Raw genomic sequence first — 24449 nt, 5'->3', positions numbered from 1 at the left:
AAGCTCTAGCGCAAGGTGTTCTTTTTTTCTGTCCCACTGAAACAGTCATGTCAAGCTAGAGTTGTGATCTCGCTGACAACACCGTCGTGTCTTCCGTGCATACACATATCCTCGTTAGTATAGTGGTTAGTATCCCCGCCTGTCACGTGGAAGACCGGGGTTCGATTCCCCGACGGGGAGCAGTACTTTTTTAGTTACCATAGGGTGGAAATTGAACCTGCACTACTATACCAATCGGCAAAATAATCTTCGTTCTCTCCATCTCCTCCAGAGTAAGCTAATATAATGGGGAAGCTCTAGCGCCAGGTGTCTTTGTTTTTTTTCCTCTCCCACTGAAACAGTCATGTCAAGCTAGAGTTGTGATCTCGCTGACAACACCGTCGTGTCTGCCGTGCATGCACGTATCCTCGTTAGTATAGTGGTTAGTATCCCCGCCAGTCACGCGGGAGACCGGGGTTCGATTCCCCGACGGGGAGCAGTAATTTTTTAGTTACCATAGGGTGGAAATTGAACCTGCACTGCTATACCATTCGGCAAAATAATCTTCGTTTTCTCCGTCTCCTCCAGAGTAAGCTAATATAATGTGGAAGCTTTAGCGCCAGGTGTCTTTGTTTTTTTTCCTCTCCCACTGAAACAGTCATGTCAAGCTAGAGTTGTGATCTCGCAGACAATACCGTCGTGTCGGCCGTGCATGCGCATATCCTCGTTAGTATAGTTGCCAGTATCCCCGCCTGTCACGCGGGAGACCGGGGTTCGATTCCCCGACGGGGAGCAGTAATCTTTTAGTTATCATAGGGTGGAAGTTCAACCTGCACTAATATACAATCGGCAAAATAATCTTCGTTTTCTCCATCTCCTCCAGAGTAAGCTAATATAAAGGGGAAGCTCTAGCGCCAGGTATCTGTTTTTTTTTCTCTCCCCCTGAAACAGTCGTGTCAAGCTAGAGTGTTGATCTCGCAGACAACACCGTCGTGTCTGCCGTCATGCGCATATCCTCGTTAGTATAGTTGTCAGTATCCCTGCCTGTCACGCGGGAGACCGGGGTTTAATTCCCCGACGGGGAGCAGTAATTTTTTAGTTACCATAGGGTGGAAATTCAACCTGCACTAATATATCATTCGGCAAATTAATCTTCGTTTTCTCCATCTCCCCCAGAGTAAGCTAATAAAATGGGGAAGCTCTAGCGCAAGGTGTTTTTTTCCTCTCCCACTGAAACAGTCATGTCAAGCTAGAGTTGTGATCTCGCTGACAACACCGTCGTGTCTTCCGTGCATACACATATCCTCCTTAGTATAGTGGTCAGTATCCCCGCCTGTCACGCGGGAAACCGGAGTTCGATTCCCCGACGGGGAGCAGTAATTTTTTAGTTACCATAGGGTGGAAATTGAACCTGCACTGCTATACCATTCGGCAAAATAATCTTTGTTTCTCCGTCTCCTCCAGAGTAAGCTAATATAATGTGGAAGCTCTAGCGCCAGGTGTCTTTGTTTTTTTTCCTCTCCCACTGAAACAGTCATGTCAAGCTAGAGTTGTGATCTCGCAGACAATACCGTCGTGTCTGCCGTGCATGCGCATATCCTCGTTAGTATAGTGGCCACTATCCCCGCCTGTCACGCGGGAGGCCGGGGTTCGATTCCCCGACAGGGAGCAGTAATCTTTTAGTTACCATAGGGTGGAAATTCAACCTGCACTAATATACAATCGGCAAAATAATCTTCGTTTTCTCCATCTCCTCCTGAGTAAGCTAATATAAAGGGGAAGCTCTAGCGCCAGGTATCTGTTTTTTTTCTCTCCCACTGAAACAGTCGTGTCAAGCTAGAGTGTTGATATTTCAGACAACACCGTCGTGTCGCCGTCATGCGCATATCCTCGTTAGTATAGTGGTCAGTATCCCTGCCTGTCACGCGGGAGACCGGGGTTCAATTCCCGGACGGGGAGCAGTAATTTTTTAGTTACCACAGGGTGGAAATTCAACGTGCACAAATATATCATTCGGCAAAATAATCTTCGTTTTCTCCATCCTCCCCAGAGTAAGCGAATATAATGGGGAAGCTCTAGCGCCAGGTGTTTTTTTTTCTGTCCCACTTAAAAAGTCATGTCAAGCGAGAGTTGTGATCTCGCTGACAACACCGTCGTGTCTGCCGTGCATGCGCATATCCTCGTTGGTATAGTGGTCAGTATCCCCGCCTGTCACGCGGGAGACCGGGGTTCGATTCCCCGACGGGGAGAAGTAATTTTTTAGTTACCATAGGTTGGAAATTGAACCTGCACTGCTATACCAATCGGCAAAATAATCTTCGTTCTCTCCATCTCCTCCAGAGTAAGCTAATATAATGGGGAAGCTCTAGCGCCAGGTGTTCTTTTTTTCTGTCCCACTGAAACAGTCATGTCAAGCTAGAGTTGTGATCTCGCTGACAACACCGTCGTGTCTGCCGTGCATGCGCAAATCCTCAATAGTATAGTTGTCAGTATCCCCGCCTGTCACGCGGGAGACCGGGGTTCGATTCCCCGACGGGGAGCAGTAATTTTTAAGTTACCATAGTGTGGAAATTCAACCTGCACTAATATATCATTCGGCAAAATAATCTTCGTTTTCTCAGTCTCCCCCAAAATAAGCTAATATAATGGGGAAGCTCTTGCGCCAGGTGTTTTTTTTTCTGTCCCACTGAAAAAGTCATGTCAAGTGAGAGTTGTGATCTCGCTGACAACACCGTCGTGTCTGCCGTGCATGCGCATATCCTCGTTAGTATAGTGGACAGTATTCCCGCCTGTCACGCGGGAGACGGGGGTTCGATTCCCCGACGGGGAGCAGTAATTTTTTAGTTACCATAGCGTGGAAATTGAACCTGCACTGCTATACCAATCGGCAAAATAATCTTCGTTCTCTCCATCTCCTCCAGAGTAAGCTAATATAATGGGGAAGCTCTAGCGCCAGGTGTCTGTTTTTTTTCCTCTCCCACTGAAACAGTCATGTCTAGCTAGAGTTGTGATCTCGCTGACAGCACCGTCGTGTCTGCCGTGCATGCGCATATCCTCGTTAGTATAGTGGTCAGTATCTTCGCCTGTCACGTGGGAGACCGGGGTTCGATTCCCCGATGGGCAGCAGTAATTTTTTAGTTTCCATAGGTTGGAAATTGAACCTGCACTGCTATACCATTCGGCAAAATAATCTTCGTTCTTTCCATCTCCTCCAGAGTAAGATAATATAATGTGGAAGCTCTAGCGCCAGGTGTCTTGGTTTTTTTCCTCTCCCACTGAAACGGTCATGTCAAGCTAGAGTTGTGATCTCGCAGACAATACCGTCGTGTCTGCCGTGCATGCGCATATCCTCGTTAGTATAGTGCTCAGTATCCCCGCCTGTCACGCGGGAGACAAAGGTTCGATTCCCCGACGGGGAGCAGTAATTTTTTTGTTACCATAGGGTGGAAATTGAACCTGCACTGCTATACCATTCGGCAAAATGATCTTCGTTTACTCCATCTCCTCCAGAGTAAGCTAATATAATGGAGAAGCTCTAGTGCCAGGTGTCTGTTTTTTTCTCTCCCACTGAAACAGTCGTGTCAAGCTAGAGTGTTGATCTCGCAGACAACACCGTCGTGTCTGCCGTCATGCGCATATCCTCGTTAGTATAGTGGTCAGTTTCCCTGCCTGTCACGCGGGAGACCGGGGTTTAATTCCCCGACGGGGAGCAGTAATTTTTTAGTTACCACAGGGTGGAAATTCAACGTGCACTAATATATCATTCGGCAAAAATATTTTCGTTTTCTCCATCTCCCCCAGAGTAAGCTAGTATAAAGGGGAAGCTCTAGCGCCAGGTGTTTTTTTTCTGTCCCACTGAAAAAGTCATGTCAAGCGAGAGTTGTGATCTCGCTGACAACACCGTCGTGTCTGCCGTGCATGCGCATATCCTCGTTAGTATAGTGGTCAGTATCCCCGCCTGTCACGCGGGACACCGGGGTTCGATTCCCCGACGGGGAGCAGTAATTTTTTAGTTACCATAGGGTGGAAATTGAACTTGCACTGCTATACCATTCGGCAAAATGATATTCGTTTACTCCATCTCCTCCAGAGTAAGCTAATATAATGGAGAAGCTCTAGTGCCAGGTGTCTGTTTTTTTCTCTCCCACTGAAACAGTCGTGTCAAGCTAGAGTTGTGATCTCGCTGACAGCACCGTCGTGTCTGCCGTGCATGCGCATATCCTCGTTAGTATAGTGCTCAGTATCCCTGCCTGTCACGCGGGAGACCGGGGTTTAATTCCCCGACGGGGAGCAGTAATTTTTTAGTTACCATAGGGTGGAAATTCAACCTGCACTAATATATCATTCGGCAAAATAATCTTCGTTTTCTCCATCTCCCCCAGAGTAAGCTAATATAATGGGGAAGCTCTAGCGCCAGGTATCTGTTTTTTTTCTCTCCCACTGAAACAGTCGTGTCAAGCTAGAGTGTTGATATCGCAGACAACACCGTCGTGTCTGCCGTCATGCGCATATCCTCGTTAGTATAGTGGTCAGTATCCCTGCCTGTCACGCAGGAGACCGGGGTTTAATTCCCGGACGGGGAGCAGTAATTTTTTAGTTACCACAGGGTGGAAATTCAACGTGCACTAATATATCATTCGGCAAAATATACTTCGTTTTCTCCATCTCCCCCAGAGTAAGCCAATATAATGGGGAAGCTCTAGCGCCAGGTGTTTTTTTTTCTCTCCCACTGAAAAAGTCATGTCAAGCGAGAGTTGTGATCTCGCTGACAACACCGTCGTGTCTGCCGTGCATGCGCATATCCTCGTTGGTATAGTGGTCAGTATCCCCGCCTGTCACGCGGGAGAGCGGGGTTCGATTTCCCGACGGGGAGCAGTAATTTCTTAGTTACCATAGGGTGGAAATTGAACCTGCACTGCTATACCAATCGGCAAAATAATCTTCGTTCCTTCCATATCCTCCAGAGTAAGCTAATATAATGGGGAAGCTCTAGGGCCAGGTGTTTTTCTGTGCCACTGAAACAGTCATGCCAAGCTAGAGTTGTGATATCGCTGACAAGACCGTCGTGTCTGCAGTGCATGCGCATATCCTCGTTAGTATAGTGGTCAGTATCCCCGCCTGTCACGCGGGAGAACGGGGTTTAATTCCCCGACAGGGAGCAGTAATTTTTTAGTTACCATAGGGTGGAAATTCAACCTGCACTAATATATCATTCGGCAAAATAATCTTCGTTTTCTCCATCTCCTCCAGAATAAGCTAATATAATGGGGAAGCTCTAGCGCAAGGTGTTCTTTTTTTCTGTCCCACTGAAACAGTCATGTCAAGCTTGAGTTGTGATCTCGCTGACAACACCGTCGTGTCTTCCGTGCATACACATATCCTCGTTAGTATAGTGGTCAGTATCCCCGCCTGTCACGCGGGAGACCGGGGTTCGATTCCCCGACGGGGAGCAGTACTTTTTTAGTTACCATAGGGTGGAAATTGAACCTGCACTACTATACCAATCGGCAAAATAATCTTCGTTCTCTCCATCTCCTCCAGAGTAAGCTAATATAATGGGGAAGCTCTAGCGCCAGGTGTCTTTGTTTTTTTCCTCTCCCACTGAAACAGTCATGTCAAGCTAGAGTTGTGATCTCGCTGACAACACCGTCGTGTCTGCCGTGCATGCACATATCCTCGTTAGTATAGTGGTTAGTATCCCCGCCAGTCACGCGGGAGACCGGGGTTCGATTCCCCGACGGGGAGCAGTAATTTTTTAGTTACCACAGTGTGGAAATTGAACCTGCACTGCTATACCATTCGGCAAAATAATCTTCGTTTTCTCCGTCTCCTCCAGAGTAAGCTAATATAATGTGGAAGCTCTAGCGCCAGGTGTCTTTGTTTTTTTCCTCTCCCACTGAAACAGTCATGTCAAGCTAGAGTTGTGATCTCGCAGACAATACAGTCGTGTCGGCCGTGCATGCGCATATCCTCGTTAGTATAGTTGCCAGTATCCCCGCCTGTCACGCGGGAGACCGGGGTTCGATTCCCCGACGGGGAGCAGTAATCTTTTAGTTATCATAGGGTGGAAGTTCAACCTGCACTAATATACAATCGGCAAAATAATCTTCGTTTTCTCCATCTCCCCCAGAGTAAGCTAATAAAATGGGGAAGCTTTAGCGCCAGGTGTTTTTTTTCCTCTCCCACTGAAACAGTCATGTCAAGCTAGAGTTGTGATCTCGCTGACAACACCGTCGTGTCTTCCGTGCATACACATATCCTCCTTAGTATAGTGGTCAGTATCCCCGGCTGTCACGCGGGAGACCGGAGTTCGATTCCCCGACGGGGAGCAGTAATTTTTTAGTTACCATAGGGTGGAAATTGAACCTGCACTGCTATACCATTCGGCAAAATATTCTTTGTTTCTCCGTCTCCTCCAGAGTAAGCTAATATAATGTGGAAGCTCTAGCGCCAGGTCTCTTTGTTTTTTTTCCTCTCCCACTGAAACAGTCATGTCAAGCGAGAGTTGTGATCTCGCAGACAATACCGTCGTGTCTGCCGTGTCTGCCGTGCATGCGCATATCCTCGTTAGTATAGTGGCCACTATCCCCGCCTGTCACGCGGGAGGCCGGGGTTCGATTCCCCGACGGGGAGCAGTCATCTTTTAGTTACCATAGGGCGGAAATTCAACCTGCACTAATATACAATCGGCAAAATAATCTTCGTTTTCTCCATCTCCTCCTGAGTAAGCTAATATAAAGGGGAAGCTCTAGCGCCAGGTATCTGTTTTTTTTCTCTCCCACTGAAACAGTCTATCAAGCTAGAGTGTTGATATCACAGACAACACCGTCGTGTCTGCCGTCATGCGCATATCCTCGTTAGTATAGTGGTCAGTATCCCTGCCTGTCACGCGGGAGACCGGGGTTTATTTCCCGGACGGGGAGCAGTAATTTTTTAGTTACCACAGGGTGGAAATTCAACGTGCACAAATATATCATTCGGCAAAATAATCTTCGTTTTCTCCATCTTCCCCAGAGTAAGCGAATATAATGGGGAAGCTCTAGCGCCAGGTGTTTTTTTTTCTGTCCCACCTAAAAAGTCATGTCAAGCGAGAGTTGTGATCTCGCTGACAACACCGTCGTGTCTGCCGTGCATGCGCATATCCTCGTTAGTATAGTGGTCAGTAGCCCCGCCTGTCACGCGGGAGACCGGGGTTCGATTCTCCGACAAGGAGCAGTACTTTTTTAGTTACCATAGGGTGGAAATTGAACTTGCACTGCTATGCCATTCGGCAAAATGATCTTCGTTTACTCCATCTCCTCCAGAGTAAGCTAATACAATGGAGAAGCTCTAGTACCAGGTGTCTGTTTTTTTTTTCTCTCCCACTGAAACAGTCGTGTCAAGTTAGAGTGTTGATCTCGCAGACAACACCGTCGTGTCTGCCGTCATGCGCATATCCTCGTTAGTATAGTGGTCAGTATCTTTGCCTGTCACGCGGGAGACCGGGGTTTAATTCCCGGACGGGGAGCAGTAATTTTTTAGTTACCACAGGGTGGAAATTCAACGTGCACTAATATATCATTCGGCAAAATAATCTTCGTTTTCTCCATCTCCCCCAGAGTAAGCCAATATATTGGGGAAGCTCTAGCGCCAGGTGTTTTTTTTCTCTCCCACTGAAAAAGTCATGTCAAGCGAGAGTTGTGATCTCGCTGACAACACCGTCGTGTCTGCCGTGCATGCGCATATCCTCGTTAGTATAGTGGTCAGTATCCCCGCCTGTCACGCGGGAGACCGGGGTTCGATTTCCCAACGGGAAGCAGTAAATTTTTAGTTACCATAGGGTGGAAATTGAACCTGCACTGCTATACCAATCGGCAAAATAATCTTCGTTCTCTCCATCTCGTCCAGAGTAAGCTAATATAATGGGGAAACTCTAGCGCAAGGTGTCTTTGTTTTTTTTCCTCTCCCACTGAAACAGTCATGTCAAGCTAGAGTTGTGATTTCGCTGACAACACCGTCGTGTCTTCCATGCATACACATATCCTCGTTAGTATAGTGGCCAGTATCCCCGCCTGTCACGCGGGAGACCGGGGTTCGATTCCCCGACGGGGAGCAGTACTTTTTTAGTTACCATAATGTGGAAATTGAACCTGCACTACTATACCAATCGGCAAAATAATCTTCGTTTTCTCCGTCTCCTCCAGAGTAAGCTAATATAATGTGGAAGCTCTAGCGCCAGGTGTCTTTGTTTTTGTCCTCTCCCACTGAAACAGTCATGTCAAGCTAGAGTTGTGATCTCGCAGACAATACCGTCGTGTCTGCCGTGCATGCGCATATCCTCGTTAGTATAGTGGTCAGTATCCCCGCCTGTCACGCGGGAGACCGGGGTTCGATTCCCCGACGGGGAGCAGTAATTTTTTAGTTACCACAGGGTGGAAGTTCAACCTGCACTAATATATCATTCGGCAAAATAATCTTCGTTTTCTCCATCTCCCCCAGAGTAAGCTAATATAATGTGGAAGCTCTAGCGCCAGGTGTTTTTTTTCTGTCCCACTGAAATGTCATGTCAAGTAGGAGTTGTGATCTCGCTGACAACAACGTCGTGTCTGCCGTGCATGCGCATATCCTCGTTAGTATAGTGGTCGGTATCCCCGCCTGGCATGCGGGAGACCGGGGTTCGATTTCCCAACGGGAAGCAGTAATTTTTTTGTTACCATAGGGTGGAAATTGAACCTGCACTGCTATACCAATCGGCAAAATAATCTTCGTTCTCTCCATCTCCTCCAGAGTAAGCTAATATAATGGGGAAACTCTAGCGCCAGGAGTCTTTGTTTTTTCCTCTCCCACTGAAACAGTCATGTCAAGCTAGAGTTGTGATCTCGCAGACAACACCGTCGTGTCTGCCGTGCATGCGCATATCCTCGTTAGTATAGTGGTCAGTATCCCCGCCTGTCACGCGGGAGACCGGGGTTCGATTTCCCAACGGGAAGCAGTAATTTTTTAGTTACCATAGGGTGGAAATTGAACCTGCACTGCTATACCAATCGGCAAAATAATCTTCGTTCTCTCCATCTCCTCCAGAGTAAGCTAATATAATGGGGAAACTCTAGCGCCAGGAGTCTTTGTTTTTTTCCTCTCCCACTGAAACAGTCATGTCAAGCTAGAGTTGTGATCTCGCAGACAATACTGTCGTGTCTGCCGTGCATGCGCATATCCTCGTTAGTATAGTGGTCAGTATCCCCGCCTGTCACGCGGGAGACCGGGGTTCAATTTCCCAACGGGAAGCAGTGATTTTTTAGTTACCATAGGGTGGAAATTGAACCTGCACTGCTATACCAATCGGCAAAATAATCTTCGTTCTCTCCATCTCCTCCAGAGTAAGCTAATATAATGGGGAAACTCTAGCGCCAGGAGTCTTTGTTTTTTTCCTCTCCCACTGAAACAGTCATGTCAAGCTAGAGTTGTGATCTCGATGACAATACCGTCGTGTCTGCCGTGCATGCGCATATCCTCGTTAGTATAGTGGTCAGTATCCCCGCCTGTCACGCGGGAGACCGGGGTTCGATTTCCCAACGGGAAGCAGTAATTTTTTAGTTACCATAGGGTGGAAATTGAACCTGCACTGCTATACCAATCGGCAAAATAATCTTCGTTCTCTCCATCTCCTCCAGAGTAAGCTAATATAGTGGGGAAACTCTAGCGCCAGGAGTCTTTGTTTTTTTCCTCTCCCACTGAAACAGTCATGTCAAGCTAGAGTTGTGATCTCGCAGACAACACCGTCGTGTCTGCCGTCATGCGCATATCCTTGTTAGTATAGTGGTCAGTTTCCCTGCCTGTCACGCGGGAGACCGGGGTTTCATTCCCCGACGGGGAGCAGTAATTTTTTAGTTTTACAGGGTGGAAATTCAACCTGCACTAATATATCATTCGGCAAATTAATCTTCGTTTTCTCCATCTCCCCCAGAGTAAGCTAATAAAATGGGGAAGCTCTAGCGCCAGGTGTATTTGTTTTTTTTCCTCTCCCACTGAAACAGTCATGTCAAGCTAGAGTTGTGATCTCGCAGACAATACCGTCGTGTCTGCCGTGCATGCGCATATCCTCCTTAGTATAGTGGTCAGTATCCCCGCCTGTCACGCGGGAGACCGGAGTTCGATTCCCCGACGGGGAGCAGTAATCTTTTAGTTACCATAGGGTGGAAATTGAACCTGCACTGCTATACCATTCGGCAAAATAATCTTTGTTTCTCCGTGTCCTCCAGAGTAAGCTAATATAATGTGGAAGCTCTAGCGCCAGGTGTATTTGTTTTTTTTCCTCTCCCACTGAAACAGTCATGTCAAGCTAGAGTTGTGATCTCGCAGACAATACCGTCGTGTCTGCCGTGCATGCGCATATCCTCGTTAGTATAGTGGCCACTATCCCCGCCTGTCACGCGGGAGGCCGGGGTTCGATTCCCCGACTGGGAGCAGTAATCTTTCAGTTACCATAGGGTGGAAATTCAACCTGCACTAATATACAATCGGCAAAATAATCTTCGTTTTCTCCATCTCCTTCTGAGTAAGCTAATATAAAGGGGAAGCTCTAGCGCCAGGTATCTGTTTTTTTTCTCTCCCACTGAAACAGTCGTGTCAAGCTAGAGTGTTGATATCACAGACAACACCGTCGTGTCTGCCGTCATGCGCATATCCTCGTTAGTATAGTGGTCAGTATCCCTGCCTGTCACGCGGGAGACCGGGGTTCAATTCCCGGACGGGGAGCAGTAATTTTTTAGTTACCACAGGGTGGAAATTCAACGTGCACAAATATATCATTCGGCAAAATAGTCTTCGTTTTCTCCATCTTCCCCAGAGTAAGCGAATATAATGGGGAAGCTCTAGCGCCAGGTGTTTTTTTTCTGTCCCACTTAAAAAGTCATGTCAAGCGAGAGTTCTGATCTCGCTGACAACACCGTCGTGTCTGCCGTGCATGCGCATATCCTCGTTGGTATAGTGGTCAGTATCCCCGCCTGTCACGCGGGAGACCGGGGTTCGATTCCCCGACGGGGAGAAGTAATTTTTTAGTTACCATAGGTTGGAAATTGAACCTGCACTGCTATACCAATCGGCAAAATAATCTTCGTTCTCTCCATCTCCTCCAGAGTAAGCTAATATAATGGGGAAGCTCTAGCGCCAGGTGTTTTTGTTTTTTTTCCTCTCCCACTGAAACAGTCATTTCAAGCTAGAGTTGTGATCTCGCAGACAATACCGTCGTGTCTGCCATGCATGCGCATATCCTCGTTAGTATAGTGGTCAGTATCCCCGCCTGTCACGCGGGAGACCGGGGTTCGATTCCCCGACGGGGAGCAGTAATCTTTTAGTTACCATAGGGTGGAAATTCAACCTGCACTAATATACCATTCGGCAAAATAATCTTCGTTTACTCCATCTCCTCCAGAGTAAGCTAATATAATGGAGAAGCTCTAGTTCCAGGTGTCTGTTTTTTTTTCTCTCCCACTGAAACAGTCGTGTCAAGCTAGAGTGTTGATCTCGCAGACAACACCGTCGTGTCTGCCGTCATGCGCATATCCTCGTTAGTATAGTGGTCAGTTTCCCTGCCTGTCACGCGGGAGACCGGGGTTTAATTCCCCGATGGGCAGCAGTAATTTTTTAGTTTCCATAGGTTGGAAATTGAACCTGCACTGCTATACCATTCGGCAAAATAATCTTCGTTCTTTCCATCTCCTCCAGGGTAAGATAATATAATGTGGAAGCTCTAGCGCCAGGTGTCTTGGTTTTTTTCCTCTCCCACTGAAACGGTCATGTCAAGCTAGAGTTGTGATCTCGCAGACAATACCGTCGTGTCTGCCATGCATGCGCATATCCTCGTTAGTATAGTGCTCAGTATCCCCGCCTGTCACGCGGGAGAAAGGGGTTCGATTCCCCAACGGGGAGCAGTAATTTTTTAGTTACCATAGGGTGGAAATTGAACCTGCACTGCTATACCAATCGGCAAAATAATCTTCGTTCTCTCCATCTCCTCCAGAGTAAGCTAATATAATGGGGAAGCTCTAGCGCCAGGTGTCTGTTTTTTTTCCTCTCCCACTGAAACAGTCATGTCTAGCTAGAGTTGTGATCTCGCTGACAGCACCGTCGTGTCTGCCGTGCATGCGCATATCCTCGTTAGTATAGTGGTCAGTATCTTCGCCTGTCACGTGGGAGACCGGGGTTCGATTCCCCGATGGGCAGCAGTAATTTTTTAGTTTCCATAGGTTGGAAATTGAACCTGCACTGCTATACCATTCGGCAAAATAATCTTCGTTCTCTCCATCTCCTCCAGAGTAAGATAATATAATGTGGAAGCTCTAGCGCCAGGTGTCTTGGTTTTTTTCCTCTCCCACTGAAACGGTCATGTCAAGCTAGAGTTGTGATCTCGCAGACAATACCGTCGTGTCTGCCGTGCATGCGCATATCCTCGTTAGTATAGTGCTCAGTATCCCCGCCTGTCACGCGGGAGACAAAGGTTCGATTCCCCGACGGGGAGCAGTAATTTTTTTGTTACCATAGGGTGGAAATTGAACCTGCACTGCTATACCATTCGGCAAAATGATCTTCGTTTACTCCATCTCCTCCAGAGTAAGCTAATATAATGGAGAAGCTCTAGTGCCAGGTGTCTGTTTTTTTCTCTCCCACTGAAACAGTCGTGTCAAGCTAGAGTGTTGATCTCGCAGACAACACCGTCGTGTCTGCCGTCATGCGCATATCCTCGTTAGTATAGTGGTCAGTTTCCCTGCCTGTCACGCGGGAGACCGGGGTTTAATTCCCCGACGGGGAGCAGTAATTTTTTAGTTACCACAGGGTGGAAATTCAACGTGCACTAATATATCATTCGGCAAAAATATTTTCGTTTTCTCCATCTCCCCCAGAGTAAGCTAATATAAAGGGGAAGCTCTAGCGCCAGGTGTTTTTTTTTCTGTCCCACTGAAAAAGTCATGTCAAGCGAGAGTTGTGATCTCGCTGACAACACCGTCGTGTCTGCCGTGCATGCGCATATCCTCGTTAGTATAGTGGTCAGTATCCCCGCCTGTCACGCGGGACACCGGGGTTCGATTCCCCGACGGGGAGCAGTAATTTTTTAGTTACCATAGGGTGGAAATTGAACTTGCACTGCTATACCATTCGGCAAAATGATCTTCGTTTACTCCATCTCCTCCAGAGTAAGCTAATATAATGGAGAAGCTCTAGTGCCAGGTGTCTGTTTTTTTTCTCTCCCACTGAAACAGTCGTGTCAAGCTAGAGGGTTGATCTCGCAGACAACACCGTCGTGTCTGCCGTCATGCGCATATCCTCGTTAGTATAGTGGTCAGTATCCCTGCCTGTCACGCGGGAGACCGGGGTTTAATTCTCCGACGGGGAGCAGTAATTTTTTAGTTACCATAGGGTGGAAATTCAACCTGCACTAATATATCATTCGGCAAAATAATCTTCGTTTTCTCCATCTCCCCCAGAGTAAGCTAATATAATGGGGAAGCTCTTGCGCCAGGTGTTTTTTTTCTGTCCCACTGAAAAAGTCATGTCAAGTAGGAGTTGTGATCTCGCTGACAACACCGTCGTGTCTTCCGTGCATACACATATCCTCGTTAGTATAGTGGTCAGAATCCCCGCCTGTCACGCGGGAGACCGGGGTTCGATTCCCCGACGGGGAGCAGTACTTTTTTAGTTACCATAGGGTGGAAATTGAACCTGCACTACTATACCAATCGGCAAAATAATCTTCGTTCTCTCCATCTCCTTCAGAGTAAGCTAATATAAAGGGGAAGCTCTAGCGCCAGGTATCTGCTTTTTTTCTCTCCCACTGAAACAGTCGTGTCAAGCTAGAGTGTTGATATCGCAGACAACACCGTCGTGTCTGCCGTCATGCGCATATCCTCGTTAGTATAGTGGTCAGTATCCCTGCCTGTCACGCAGGAGACCGGGGTTTAATTCCCGGACGGGGAGCAGTAATATTTTAGTTACCACAGGGTGGAAATTCAACGTGCACTAATATATCATTCGGCAAAATATACTTCGTTTTCTCCATCTCCCCCAGAGTAAGCCAATATAATGGGGAAGCTCTAGCGCCAGGTGTTTTTTTTCTCTCCCACTGAAAAAGTCATGTCAAGCGAGAGTTGTGATCTCGCTGACAACACCGTCGTGTCTGCCGTGCATGTGCATATCCTCGTTGGTATAGTGGTCAGTATCCCCGCCTGTCTCGCGGGAGAGCGGGGTTCGATTTCCCGACGGGGAGCAGTAATTTTTTAGTTACCATAGGGTGGAAATTGAACCTGCACTGCTATACCAATCGGCAAAATAATCTTCGTTCCTTCCATATCCTCCAGAGTAAGCTAATATAATGGGGAAGCTCTAGGGCCAGGTGTTTTTCTGTGCCACTGAAACAGTCACGCCAAGCTAGAGTTGTGATATCGCTGACAAGATCGTCGTGTCTGCAGTGCATGCGCATATCCTCGTTAGTATAGTGGTCAGTATCCCCGCCTGTCACGCGGGAGAACGGGGTTTAACTCCCCGACAGGGAGCAGTAATTTTTTAGTTACCATAGGGTGGAAATTCAACCTGCACTAATATATCATTCGGCAAAATAATCTTCGTTTTCTCCATGTCCTCCAGAATAAGCTAATATAATGGGGAAGCTCTAGCGCCAGGTGTCTTTGTTTTTTTTCCTCTCCAACTGAAACAGTCATGTCAAGCTAGAGTTGTGATCTCGCAGACAACACCGTCGTGTCTGCCGTGCATGCACATATCCTCGTTAGTATAGTGGTTAGTATCCCCGCCAGTCACGCGGGAGACCGGGGTTCGATTCCCCGACGGGGAGCAGTAATTTTTTAGTTACCATAGGGTGGAAATTGAACCTGCACTGCTATACCATTCGGCAAAATAATCTTCGTTTTCTCCGTCTCCTCCAGAGTAAGCTAATATAATGTGGAAGCTCTAGCGCCAAGTGTCTTTGTTTTTTTTCCTCTCCCACTGAAACAGTCATGTCAAGCTAGAGTTGTGATCTCGCAGACAATACAGTCGTGTCGGCCGTGCATGCGCATATCCTCGTTAGTATAGTTGCCAGTATCCCCGCCTGTCACGCGGGAGACCGGGGTTCGATTCCCCGACGGGGAGCAGTAATCTTTTAGTTATCATAGGGTGGAAGTTCAACCTGCACTAATATACAATCGGCAAAATAATCTTCGTTCTCTCCATCTCCTCCAGAGTAAGCTAATATAGTGGGGAAACTCTAGCGCCAGGAGTCTTTGTTTTTTTCCTCTCCCACTGAAACAGTCATGTCAAGCTAGAGTTGTGATCTCGCAGACAACACCGTCGTGTCTGCCGTCATGCGCATATCCTTGTTAGTATAGTGGTCAGTTTCCCTGCCTGTCACGCGGGAGACCGGGGTTTCATTCCCCGACGGGGAGCAGTAATTTTTTAGTTTTACAGGGTGGAAATTCAACCTGCACTAATATATCATTCGGCAAATTAATCTTCGTTTTCTCCATCTCCCCCAGAGTAAGCTAATAAAATGGGGAAGCTCTAGCGCAAGGTGTTTTTTTTCCTCTCCCACTGAAACAGTCATGTCAAGCTAGAGTTGTGATCTCGCTGACAACACCGTCGTGTCTTCCGTGCATACACATATCCTCCTTAGTATAGTGGTCAGTATCCCCGCCTGTCACGCGGGAGACCGGAGTTCGATTCCCCGACGGGGAGCAGTGATCTTTTAGTTACCATAGGGTGGAAATTGAACCTGCACTGCTATACCATTCGGCAAAATAATCTTTGTTTCTCCGTGTCCTCCAGAGTAAGCTAATATAATGTGGAAGCTCTAGCGCCAGGTGTATTTGGTTTTTTTCCTCTCCCACTGAAACAGTCATGTCAAGCTAGAGTTGTGATCTCGCAGACAATACCGTCGTGTCTGCCGTGCATGCGCATATCCTCGTTAGTATAGTGGCCACTATCCCCGCCTGTCACGCGGGAGGCCGGGGTTCGATTCCCCGACTGGGAGCAGTAATCTTTCAGTTACCATAGGGTGGAAATTCAACCTGCACTAATATACAATCGGCAAAATAATCTTCGTTTTCTCCATCTCCTTCTGAGTAAGCTAATATAAAGGGGAAGCTCTAGCGCCAGGTATCTGTTTTTTTTCTCTCCCACTGAAACAGTCGTGTCAAGCTAGAGTGTTGATATCACAGACAACACCGTCGTGTCTGCCGTCATGCGCATATCCTCGTTAGTATAGTGGTCAGTATCCCTGCCTGTCACGCGGGAGACCGGGGTTCAATTCCAGGACGGGGAGCAGTAATTTTTTAGTTACCACAGGGTGGAAATTCAACGTGCACAAATATATCATTCGGCAAAATAGTCTTCGTTTTCTCCATCTTCCCCAGAGTAAGCGAATATAATGGGGAAGCTCTAGCGCCAGGTGTTTTTTTTCTGTCCCACTTAAAAAGTCATGTCAAGCGAGAGTTCTGATCTCGCTGACAACACCGTCGTGTCTGCCGTGCATGCGCATATCCTCGTTGGTATAGTGGTCAGTATCCCCGCCTGTCACGCGGGAGACCGGGGTTCGATTCCCCGACGGGGAGAAGTAATTTTTTAGTTACCATAGGTTGGAAATTGAACCTGCACTGCTATACCAATCGGCAAAATAATCTTCGTTCTCTCCATCTCCTCCAGAGTAAGCTAATATAATGGGGAAGCTCTAGCGCCAGGTGTTTTTGTTTTTTTTCCTCTCCCACTGAAACAGTCATTTCAAGCTAGAGTTGTGATCTCGCAGACAATACCGTCGTGTCTGCCATGCATGCGCATATCCTCGTTAGTATAGTGGTCAGTATCCCCGCCTGTCACGCGGGAGACCGGGGTTCGATTCCCCGACGGGGAGCAGTAATCTTTTAGTTACCATAGGGTGGAAATTCAACCTGCACTAATATACCATTCGGCAAAATAATCTTCGTTTACTCCATCTCCTCCAGAGTAAGCTAATATAATGGAGAAGCTCTAGTTCCAGGTGTCTGTTTTTTTTTCTCTCCCACTGAAACAGTCGTGTCAAGCTAGAGTGTTGATCTCGCAGACAACACCGTCGTGTCTGCCGTCATGCGCATATCCTCGTTAGTATAGTGGTCAGTTTCCCTGCCTGTCACGCGGGAGACCGGGGTTTAATTCCCCGATGGGCAGCAGTAATTTTTTAGTTTCCATAGGTTGGAAATTGAACCTGCACTGCTATACCATTCGGCAAAATAATCTTCGTTCTTTCCATCTCCTCCAGAGTAAGATAATATAATGTGGAAGCTCTAGCGCCAGGTGTCTTGGTTTTTTTCCTCTCCCACTGAAACGGTCATGTCAAGCTAGAGTTGTGATCTCGCAGACAATACCGTCGTGTCTGCCGTGCATGCGCATATCCTCGTTAGTATAGTGCTCAGTATCCCCGCCTGTCACGCGGGAGACGGGGGTTCGATTCCCCAACGGGGAGCAGTAATTTTTTAGTTACCATAGGGTGGAAATTGAACCTGCACTGCTATACCAATCGGCAAAATAATCTTCGTTCTCTCCATCTCCTCCAGAGTAAGCTAATATAATGGGGAAGCTCTAGCGCCAGGTGTCTGTTTTTTTTCCTCTCCCACTGAAACAGTCATGTCTAGCTAGAGTTGTGATCTCGCTGACAGCACCGTCGTGTCTGCCGTGCATGCGCATATCCTCGTTAGTATAGTGGTCAGTATCTTCGCCTGTCACGTGGGAGACCGGGGTTCGATTCCCCGATGGGCAGCAGTAATTTTTTAGTTTCCATAGGTTGGAAATTGAACCTGCACTGCTATACCATTCGGCAAAATAATCTTCGTTCTCTCCATCTCCTCCAGAGTAAGATAATATAATGTGGAAGCTCTAGCGCCAGGTGTCTTGGTTTTTTTCCTCTCCCACTGAAACGGTCATGTCAAGCTAGAGTTGTGATCTCGCAGACAATACCGTCGTGTCTGCCGTGCATGCGCATATCCTCGTTAGTATAGTGCTCAGTATCCCCGCCTGTCACGCGGGAGACAAAGGTTCGATTCCCCGACGGGGAGCAGTAATTTTTTTGTTACCATAGGGTGGAAATTGAACCTGCACTGCTATACCATTCGGCAAAATGATCTTCGTTTACTCCATCTCCTCCAGAGTAAGCTAATATAATGGAGAAGCTCTAGTGCCAGGTGTCTGTTTTTTTCTCTCCCACTGAAACAGTCGTGTCAAGCTAGAGTGTTGATCTCGCAGACAACACCGTCGTGTCTGCCGTCATGCGCATATCCTCGTTAGTATAGTGGTCAGTTTCCCTGCCTGTCACGCGGGAGACCGGGGTTTAATTCCCCGACGGGGAGCAGTAATTTTTTAGTTACCACAGGGTGGAAATTCAACGTGCACTAATATATCATTCGGCAAAAATATTTTCGTTTTCTCCATCTCCCCCAGAGTAAGCTAATATAAAGGGGAAGCTCTAGCGCCAGGTGTTTTTTTTTCTGTCCCACTGAAAAAGTCATGTCAAGCGAGAGTTGTGATCTCGCTGACAACACCGTCGTGTCTGCCGTGCATGCGCATATCCTCGTTAGTATAGTGGTCAGTATCCCCGCCTGTCACGCGGGACACCGGGGTTCGATTCCCCGACGGGGAGCAGTAATTTTTTAGTTACCATAGGGTGGAAATTGAACTTGCACTGCTATACCATTCGGCAAAATGATCTTCGTTTACTCCATCTCCTCCAGAGTAAGCTAATATAATGGAGAAGCTCTAGTGCCAGGTGTCTGTTTTTTTTCTCTCCCACTGAAACAGTCGTGTCAAGCTAGAGGGTTGATCTCGCAGACAACACCGTCGTGTCTGCCGTCATGCGCATATCCTCGTTAGTATAGTGGTCAGTATCCCTGCCTGTCACGCGGGAGACCGGGGTTTAATCCTCCGACGGGGAGCAGTAATTTTTTAGTTACCATAGGGTGGAAATTCAACCTGCACTAATATATCATTCGGCAAAATAATCTTCGTTTTCTCCATCTCCCCCAGAGTAAGCTAATATAATGGGGAAGCTCTTGCGCCAGGTGTTTTTTTTCTGTCCCACTGAAAAAGTCATGTCAAGTAGGAGTTGTGATCTCGCTGACAACACCGTCGTGTCTTCCGTGCATACACATATCCTCGTTAGTATAGTGGTCAGAATCCCCGCCTGTCACGCGGGAGACCGGGGTTCGATTCCCCGACGGGGAGCAGTACTTTTTTAGTTACCATAGGGTGGAAATTGAACCTGCACTACTATACCAATCGGCAAAATAATCTTCGTTCTCTCCATCTCCTTCAGAGTAAGCTAATATAAAGGGGAAGCTCTAGCGCCAGGTATCTGCTTTTTTTCTCTCCCACTGAAACAGTCGTGTCAAGCTAGAGTGTTGATATCGCAGACAACACCGTCGTGTCTGCCGTCATGCGCATATCCTCGTTAGTATAGTGGTCAGTATCCCTGCCTGTCACGCAGGAGACCGGGGTTTAATTCCCGGACGGGGAGCAGTAATATTTTAGTTACCACAGGGTGGAAATTCAACGTGCACTAATATATCATTCGGCAAAATATACTTCGTTTTCTCCATCTCCCCCAGAGTAAGCCAATATAATGGGGAAGCTCTAGCGCCAGGTGTTTTTTTTCTCTCCCACTGAAAAAGTCATGTCAAGCGAGAGTTGTGATCTCGCTGACAACACCGTCGTGTCTGCCGTGCATGTGCATATCCTCGTTGGTATAGTGGTCAGTATCCCCGCCTGTCTCGCGGGAGAGCGGGGTTCGATTTCCCGACGGGGAGCAGTAATTTTTTAGTTACCATAGGGTGGAAATTGAACCTGCACTGCTATACCAATCGGCAAAATAATCTTCGTTCCTTCCATATCCTCCAGAGTAAGCTAATATAATGGGGAAGCTCTAGGGCCAGGTGTTTTTCTGTGCCACTGAAACAGTCACGCCAAGCTAGAGTTGTGATATCGCTGACAAGATCGTCGTGTCTGCAGTGCATGCGCATATCCTCGTTAGTATAGTGGTCAGTATCCCCGCCTGTCACGCGGGAGAACGGGGTTTAACTCCCCGACAGGGAGCAGTAATTTTTTAGTTACCATAGGGTGGAAATTCAACCTGCACTAATATATCATTCGGCAAAATAATCTTCGTTTTCTCCATGTCCTCCAGAATAAGCTAATATAATGGGGAAGCTCTAGCGCAAGGTGTTCTTTTTTTCTGTCCCACTGAAACAGTCATGTCAAGCTTGAGTTGTGATCTCGCTGACAACACCGTCGTGTCTTCTGTGCATACACATATCCTCGTTAGTATAGTGGTCAGTATCCCCGCCTGTCACGCGGGAGACCGGGGTTCGATTCCCCGACGGGGAGCAGTACTTTTTTAGTTACCATAGGGTGGAAATTGAACCTGCACTACTATACCAATCGGCAAAATAATCTTCGTTCTCTCCATCTCCTCCAGAGTAAGCTAATATAATGGGGAAGCTCTAGCGCCAGGTGTCTTTGTTTTTTTTCCTCTCCCACTGAAACAGTCATGTCAAGCTAGAGTTGTGATCTCGCAGACAACACCGTCGTGTCTGCCGTGCATGCACATATCCTCGTTAGTATAGTGGTTAGTATCCCCGCCAGTCACGCGGGAGACCGGGGTTCGATTCCCCGACGGGGAGCAGTAATTTTTTAGTTACCATAGGGTGGAAATTGAACCTGCACTGCTATACCATTCGGCAAAATAATCTTCGTTTTCTCCGTCTCCTCCAGAGTAAGCTAATATAATGTGGAAGCTCTAGCGCCAAGTGTCTTTGTTTTTTTTCCTCTCCCACTGAAACAGTCATGTCAAGCTAGAGTTGTGATCTCGCAGACAATACAGTCGTGTCGGCCGTGCATGCGCATATCCTCGTTAGTATAGTTGCCAGTATCCCCGCCTGTCACGCGGGAGACCGGGGTTCGATTCCCCGACGGGGAGCAGTAATCTTTTAGTTATCATAGGGTGGAAGTTCAACCTGCACTAATATACAATCGGCAAAATAATCTTCGTTTTCTCCATCTCCTCCAGAGTAAGCTAATATAAAAAGGAAGCTCTAGCGCCAGGTATCTGTTTTTTTTCTCTCCCACTGAAACAGTCGTGTCAAGCTAGAGTGTTGATCTCGCAGACAACACCGTCGTGTCTGCCGTCATGCGCATATCCTCGTTAGTATAGTGGTCAGTATCCCCGCCTGTCACGCGGGAGACCGGAGTTCGATTCCCCGACGGGGAGCAGTAATTTTTTAGTTACCATAGGGTGGAAATTGAACCTGCACTGCTATACCATTCGGCAAAATAATCTTTGTTTCTCCGTCTCCTCCAGAGTAAGCTAATATAATGTGGAAGCTCTAGCGCCAGGTCTCTTTGTTTTTTTTCCTCTCCCACTGAAACAGTCATGTCAAGCTAGAGTTGTGATCTCGCAGACAATACCGTCGTGTCTGCCGTGCATGCGCATATCCTCGTTAGTATAGTGGCCACTATCCCCGCCTGTCACGCGGGAGGCCGGGGTTCGATTCCCCGACGGGGAGCAGTAATCTTTTAGTTACCATAGGGTGGAAATTCAACCTGCTCTAATATACAATCGGCAAAATAATCTTCGTTTTCTCCATCTCCTCCTGAGTAAGCGAATATAATGGGGAAGCTCTAGCGCCAGGTGTTTTTTTTTCTGTCCCACCTAAAAAGTCATGTCAAGCGAGAGTTGTGATCTCGCTGACAACACCGTCGTGTCTGCCGTGCATGCGCATATCCGCGTTGGTATAGTGGTCAGTATCCCCGCCTGTCACGCGGGAGACCGGGGTTCGATTCCCCGACGGGGAGAAGTAATTTTTTAGTTACCATAGGTTGGAAATTGAACCTGCACTGCTATACCAATCGGCAAAATAATCTTCGTTCTCTCCATCTCCTCCAGAGTAAGCTAATATAATGGGGAAGCTCTAGCGCCAGGTGTCTTTGTTTTTTTTCCTCTCCCACTGAAACAGTCATTTCAAGCTAGAGTTGTGATCTCGCAGACAATACCGTCGTGTCTGCCGTGCATGCGCATATCCTCGTTAGTATAGTGGTCAGTATCCCCGCCTGTCACGCGGGAGACTTGGGTTCGATTCCCCGACGGGGAGCAGTAATTTTTTAGTTACCACAGGGTGGAAATTGAACCTGCACTAATATATCATTCGGCAAAATAATCTTCGTTTTCTTCATCTCCTCCAGAGTAAGCTAATACAATGAAGAAGCTCTAGTACCAGGTGTTTGTTTTTTTTTCTCTCCCACTGAAACAGTCGTGTCAAGTTAGAGTGTTGATCTCGCAGACAACACCGTCGTGTCTGCCGTCATGCGCATATCCTCGTTAGTATAGTGGTCAGTATCCCTGCCTGTCACGCGGGAGACCGGGGTTTAATTCCCGGACGGGGAGCAGTAATTTTTTAGTTACCACAGGGTGGAAATTGAACCTGCAGTACTATACCAATCGGCAAAATAATCTTCGTTCTCTCCATCTCCTTCAGAGTAAGCTAATATAAAGGGGAAGCTCTAGCGCCAGATATCTGTTTTTTTTCTCTCCCACTGAAACAGTCGTGTCAAGCTAGAGTGTTGATATCGCAGACAACACCGTCGTGTCTGCCGTCATGCGCATATCCTCGTTAGTATAGTGGTCAGTATCCCTGCCTGTCACGCGGGAGACCGGGGTTTAATTCCCGGACGGGGAGCAGTAATTTTTTAGTTACCACAGGGTGGAAATTCAACTTGCACTAATATATCATTCGGCAAAATAATCTTCGTTTTCTCCATCTCCCCCAGAGTAAGCCAATATAATGGGGAAGCTCTAGCGCCAGGTGTTTTTTTTCTCTCCCACTGAAAAAGTCATGTCAAGCGAGAGTTGTGATCTCGCTGACAACACCGTCGTGTCTGCCGTGCATGCGCACATCCTCGTTAGTATAGTGGTCAGTATCCCCGCCTGTCACGCGGGAGACCGGGGTTCGATTTCCCAACGGGAAGCAGTAATTTTTTAGTTACCATAGGGTGGAAATTGAACCTGCACTGCTATACCAATCGGCAAAATAATCTTCGTTCTCTCCATCTCCTCCAGAGTAAGCTAATATAATGGGGAAACTCTAGCGCCAGGTGTCTTTGTTTTTTTCCTCTCCCACTGAGACAGTCATGTCAAGCTAGAGTTGTGATCTCGCTGACAACACCGTCGTGTCTTCCGTGCATAGACATATCCTCGATAGTATAGTGGTCAGTATCCCCGCCTGTCACGCGGGAGACCGGGGTTCGATTCCCCGACGGGGAGCAGTACTTTTTTAGTTACCATAGGGTGGAAATTGAACCTGCACTGCTATACCAATCGGCAAAATAATCTTCGTTCTCTCCATCTCCTCCAGAGTAAGCTAATATAATGGGGAAACTCTAGCGCCAGGTGTCTTTGTTTTTTTTCCTCTCCCACTGAAACAGTCATGTCAAGCTAGAGTTGTGATCTCGCTGACAACACCGTCGTGTCTTCCATGCATACACATATCCTCGTTAATATAGTGGTCAGTATCCCCGCCTGTCACGCGGGAGACCGGGGTTCGATTCCCCGACGGGGAGCTTTACTTTTTTAGTTACCATCATGTGGAAATTGAACCTGCACTACTATACCAATCGGCAAAATAATCTTCGTTTTCTCCGTCTCCTCCAGAGTAAGCTAATATAATGTGGAAGCTCTAGCGCCAGGTGTCTTTGTTTTTTTCCTCTCCCACTGAAACAGTCATGTCAAGCTAGAGTTGTGATCTCGCTGACAACACCGTCGTGTCTGCCGTGCATGCACATATCCTCGTTAGTATAGTGGTCAGTATCCCCGCCTGTCACGCGGGAGACCGGGGTTCGATTCCCCGACGGGGAGCAGTAACTTTTTAGTTACCATAGGGTGGAAATTGAACCTGCACTGCAATACCATTCGGCAAAATAATCTTCGTTTTCTCCGTCTCCTCCAGAGTAAGCTAATATAATGTGGAAGCTCTAGCGCCAGGTGTCTTTGTTTTTTTCCTCTCCCACTGAAACAGTCATGTCAAGCTAGAGTTGTGATCTCGCAGACAATACCGTCGTGTCTGCCGTGCATGCGCATATCCTCGTTAGTATAGTGGTCAGTATCCCCGCCTGTCACGCGGGAGACCGGGGTTCGATTCCCCGACGGGGAGCAGTAATTTTTTAGTTACCATAGGGTGGAAGTTCAACCTGCACTAATATATCATTCGGCAAAATAATCTTCGTTTTCTCCATCTCCCCCAGAGTAAGCTAATATAATGTGGAAGCTCTAGCGCCAGGTGTTTTTTTTTTGTCCCACTGAAATGTCATGTCAAGTAGGAGTTGTGATCTCGCTGACAACACCGTCGTGTCTGCCGTGCATGCGCATATCCTCGTTAGTATAGTGGTCGGTATCCCCGCCTGTCATGCGGGAGACCGGGGTTCGATTTCCCAACGTG

The 24449-nt window shown here is 47.6% G+C and overlaps 28 non-coding genes across 28 annotated transcripts; all 28 read left to right on the top strand.

Moving 5' to 3' along the window:
* The first annotated feature begins 108 nt into the window (after nucleotides 1–108).
* TRNAD-GUC (transfer RNA aspartic acid (anticodon GUC)) lies at nucleotides 109–180 on the top strand. Its single transcript has one exon. It is a non-coding gene; the product is annotated as a tRNA-Asp (tRNA).
* Nucleotides 181–404: 224 nt separating this feature from the next.
* TRNAD-GUC (transfer RNA aspartic acid (anticodon GUC)) lies at nucleotides 405–476 on the top strand. Its single transcript has one exon. It is a non-coding gene; the product is annotated as a tRNA-Asp (tRNA).
* A 1680-nt stretch (nucleotides 477–2156) lies between these two features.
* Nucleotides 2157–2228, top strand: TRNAD-GUC (transfer RNA aspartic acid (anticodon GUC)). The gene has a single exon. It is a non-coding gene; the product is annotated as a tRNA-Asp (tRNA).
* Nucleotides 2229–2737: 509 nt separating this feature from the next.
* On the top strand, nucleotides 2738–2809 carry TRNAD-GUC (transfer RNA aspartic acid (anticodon GUC)). The gene has a single exon. It is a non-coding gene; the product is annotated as a tRNA-Asp (tRNA).
* A 1097-nt stretch (nucleotides 2810–3906) lies between these two features.
* Nucleotides 3907–3978, top strand: TRNAD-GUC (transfer RNA aspartic acid (anticodon GUC)). Its single transcript has one exon. It is a non-coding gene; the product is annotated as a tRNA-Asp (tRNA).
* Nucleotides 3979–5357: 1379 nt separating this feature from the next.
* TRNAD-GUC (transfer RNA aspartic acid (anticodon GUC)) lies at nucleotides 5358–5429 on the top strand. The gene has a single exon. It is a non-coding gene; the product is annotated as a tRNA-Asp (tRNA).
* A 223-nt stretch (nucleotides 5430–5652) lies between these two features.
* On the top strand, nucleotides 5653–5724 carry TRNAD-GUC (transfer RNA aspartic acid (anticodon GUC)). The gene has a single exon. It is a non-coding gene; the product is annotated as a tRNA-Asp (tRNA).
* An 816-nt stretch (nucleotides 5725–6540) lies between these two features.
* On the top strand, nucleotides 6541–6612 carry TRNAD-GUC (transfer RNA aspartic acid (anticodon GUC)). Its single transcript has one exon. It is a non-coding gene; the product is annotated as a tRNA-Asp (tRNA).
* A 1387-nt stretch (nucleotides 6613–7999) lies between these two features.
* Nucleotides 8000–8071, top strand: TRNAD-GUC (transfer RNA aspartic acid (anticodon GUC)). The gene has a single exon. It is a non-coding gene; the product is annotated as a tRNA-Asp (tRNA).
* Nucleotides 8072–8294: 223 nt separating this feature from the next.
* On the top strand, nucleotides 8295–8366 carry TRNAD-GUC (transfer RNA aspartic acid (anticodon GUC)). Its single transcript has one exon. It is a non-coding gene; the product is annotated as a tRNA-Asp (tRNA).
* A 2564-nt stretch (nucleotides 8367–10930) lies between these two features.
* TRNAD-GUC (transfer RNA aspartic acid (anticodon GUC)) lies at nucleotides 10931–11002 on the top strand. The gene has a single exon. It is a non-coding gene; the product is annotated as a tRNA-Asp (tRNA).
* A 224-nt stretch (nucleotides 11003–11226) lies between these two features.
* TRNAD-GUC (transfer RNA aspartic acid (anticodon GUC)) lies at nucleotides 11227–11298 on the top strand. The gene has a single exon. It is a non-coding gene; the product is annotated as a tRNA-Asp (tRNA).
* A 1686-nt stretch (nucleotides 11299–12984) lies between these two features.
* TRNAD-GUC (transfer RNA aspartic acid (anticodon GUC)) lies at nucleotides 12985–13056 on the top strand. Its single transcript has one exon. It is a non-coding gene; the product is annotated as a tRNA-Asp (tRNA).
* A 509-nt stretch (nucleotides 13057–13565) lies between these two features.
* On the top strand, nucleotides 13566–13637 carry TRNAD-GUC (transfer RNA aspartic acid (anticodon GUC)). Its single transcript has one exon. It is a non-coding gene; the product is annotated as a tRNA-Asp (tRNA).
* Nucleotides 13638–14728: 1091 nt separating this feature from the next.
* TRNAD-GUC (transfer RNA aspartic acid (anticodon GUC)) lies at nucleotides 14729–14800 on the top strand. Its single transcript has one exon. It is a non-coding gene; the product is annotated as a tRNA-Asp (tRNA).
* Nucleotides 14801–16481: 1681 nt separating this feature from the next.
* Nucleotides 16482–16553, top strand: TRNAD-GUC (transfer RNA aspartic acid (anticodon GUC)). The gene has a single exon. It is a non-coding gene; the product is annotated as a tRNA-Asp (tRNA).
* A 224-nt stretch (nucleotides 16554–16777) lies between these two features.
* Nucleotides 16778–16849, top strand: TRNAD-GUC (transfer RNA aspartic acid (anticodon GUC)). The gene has a single exon. It is a non-coding gene; the product is annotated as a tRNA-Asp (tRNA).
* A 1686-nt stretch (nucleotides 16850–18535) lies between these two features.
* Nucleotides 18536–18607, top strand: TRNAD-GUC (transfer RNA aspartic acid (anticodon GUC)). Its single transcript has one exon. It is a non-coding gene; the product is annotated as a tRNA-Asp (tRNA).
* Nucleotides 18608–19116: 509 nt separating this feature from the next.
* TRNAD-GUC (transfer RNA aspartic acid (anticodon GUC)) lies at nucleotides 19117–19188 on the top strand. Its single transcript has one exon. It is a non-coding gene; the product is annotated as a tRNA-Asp (tRNA).
* A 1086-nt stretch (nucleotides 19189–20274) lies between these two features.
* On the top strand, nucleotides 20275–20346 carry TRNAD-GUC (transfer RNA aspartic acid (anticodon GUC)). Its single transcript has one exon. It is a non-coding gene; the product is annotated as a tRNA-Asp (tRNA).
* A 224-nt stretch (nucleotides 20347–20570) lies between these two features.
* TRNAD-GUC (transfer RNA aspartic acid (anticodon GUC)) lies at nucleotides 20571–20642 on the top strand. Its single transcript has one exon. It is a non-coding gene; the product is annotated as a tRNA-Asp (tRNA).
* A 515-nt stretch (nucleotides 20643–21157) lies between these two features.
* TRNAD-GUC (transfer RNA aspartic acid (anticodon GUC)) lies at nucleotides 21158–21229 on the top strand. Its single transcript has one exon. It is a non-coding gene; the product is annotated as a tRNA-Asp (tRNA).
* A 223-nt stretch (nucleotides 21230–21452) lies between these two features.
* TRNAD-GUC (transfer RNA aspartic acid (anticodon GUC)) lies at nucleotides 21453–21524 on the top strand. Its single transcript has one exon. It is a non-coding gene; the product is annotated as a tRNA-Asp (tRNA).
* Nucleotides 21525–21741: 217 nt separating this feature from the next.
* Nucleotides 21742–21813, top strand: TRNAD-GUC (transfer RNA aspartic acid (anticodon GUC)). The gene has a single exon. It is a non-coding gene; the product is annotated as a tRNA-Asp (tRNA).
* Nucleotides 21814–23206: 1393 nt separating this feature from the next.
* On the top strand, nucleotides 23207–23278 carry TRNAD-GUC (transfer RNA aspartic acid (anticodon GUC)). The gene has a single exon. It is a non-coding gene; the product is annotated as a tRNA-Asp (tRNA).
* A 224-nt stretch (nucleotides 23279–23502) lies between these two features.
* Nucleotides 23503–23574, top strand: TRNAD-GUC (transfer RNA aspartic acid (anticodon GUC)). Its single transcript has one exon. It is a non-coding gene; the product is annotated as a tRNA-Asp (tRNA).
* A 223-nt stretch (nucleotides 23575–23797) lies between these two features.
* TRNAD-GUC (transfer RNA aspartic acid (anticodon GUC)) lies at nucleotides 23798–23869 on the top strand. The gene has a single exon. It is a non-coding gene; the product is annotated as a tRNA-Asp (tRNA).
* A 223-nt stretch (nucleotides 23870–24092) lies between these two features.
* TRNAD-GUC (transfer RNA aspartic acid (anticodon GUC)) lies at nucleotides 24093–24164 on the top strand. Its single transcript has one exon. It is a non-coding gene; the product is annotated as a tRNA-Asp (tRNA).
* Nucleotides 24165–24449: the final 285 nt, after the last annotated feature.

Source organism: Rhipicephalus microplus, chromosome 9 (assembly GCF_043290135.1).
Source record: "Rhipicephalus microplus isolate Deutch F79 chromosome 9, USDA_Rmic, whole genome shotgun sequence".
NCBI classification, from domain to species: Eukaryota; Metazoa; Arthropoda; class Arachnida; order Ixodida; family Ixodidae; genus Rhipicephalus; species Rhipicephalus microplus.
Note: the sequence above shows the minus strand (reverse complement) of the source record. Positions and strands in the feature narration are given on the sequence as shown.